Source organism: Varanus komodoensis, unplaced genomic scaffold, assembly GCF_004798865.1.
Source record: "Varanus komodoensis strain SLA01 unplaced genomic scaffold, ASM479886v1 scaffold2826, whole genome shotgun sequence".
Classification (NCBI taxonomy): Eukaryota; Metazoa; Chordata; class Lepidosauria; order Squamata; family Varanidae; genus Varanus; species Varanus komodoensis.
In genome coordinates, this window is record NW_025335731.1 from 13,418 (window position 1) to 14,791 (window position 1,374).

A 1,374-nucleotide genomic window follows, 5' to 3' on the forward strand; every position below is an offset into this window, starting at 1 on the left:
GCATAAGGCCTTGCTGTTGACATGAGGAAAAGGTGACCTGGGAGTGCGGAAAGGGATATGAGGAGGCTGCTCAAGCAGAGAAACATGTTTCCGGACACTGCTCAGATTGTTGTCTTGCCTGCTGCAATGTGAGGAACTTTCTCGGAGGTTCCTTGGCAACGTCTGGATGAGTCGGCCAAAGCCTCCTTTAAGATGAAGGGGTAGCGCTCATTTGCATGGTCTTGAGAGTATAAGAGCTCTGCAAGATCTGCTCCCCAGGACTTCTACTGCACCCATTTCCTAGACGAAGGTCTGGAACAAGGAAGCTGTGAGAGAATAGGTTGTCCCCTTCCATCTCTCTCTGTCTTCACAGAACGTGCACTGCAAGCACCGTCATGCTTTTCTGCTAATATTGAAGGGAGGCAAACATATTTTTTTGCCTAAATGGCCTGGGCCAGGATACCTAAAGGAATGCCTTTTTCCCTATTTGCCCTCCCACCCCCGGAGATCGGCAACAGAAGCCCTCATTTAGGAACCCTCTTTGAAAGACGTTAGGATACAGAGTACCTGGAGGGGGGCCGTCCCTGCGGTGGCGCCCTGACTTCGGCATGAGCTCACCAGAGAGGTCCGCCTGGCAGCGTCATGATATGTTTTTCAACACCAGGTTAAGACTTTTCTATTTAATCCATATTTTAAGATGTTCTAATATTGTATTTATATTGTATCTTGCATTTTATTAACTTGCAGCCAGAGTGGGTCTATTTTCTTATGTTCTAAGTTATCCAGAGACGCAGGTAATTGGACAGCATGCAACTTTAATAAATAAATAAATAAATAATAAATATTTTCTTCCCCAGAAAAAAATATGCCCTCTTTCATGCAATCAAAGATACATTGCAATCACCATCATGTTTCATTTCGTCTCATCTCATGTCTCGTCTCGGCTCGTTTTTGGAATGCTGGAGGGAGACAAACTCATTTTCTACCACAGGGAACAAGAGATGCCCTCTTACATGCTAGCAATGTAAGCACATCATTCTCTATTTTCCCCCCTTTATTTTGTTCCAAACAATCATGCTCTCATTCCTTATCTTTTCTATGTGTTTCTACCACCCCCCAAAATGATAATCAGCTTTACAAAACTTGAAAATGTGGTGCTATTTGCTTTGGGGGAAAGGCGTTAAAAGTTGCTGTGTGTTTTCTTCAATAAAATGAAGCAATACACCTGGATATGTAGATTGATGGGCTGTGAAGATGGGCAGCTTAACACTGCTGAGCTCAGCTTGCTAAGCAAGCCATGGAGACTTCACTCATCACTGCGTTCCACTTGTTTCGCCTTGTCAGTCTCTCACTGGATCTGGGCCTCCTGCCCACTCAGGCCGTTCTTCTTCATTG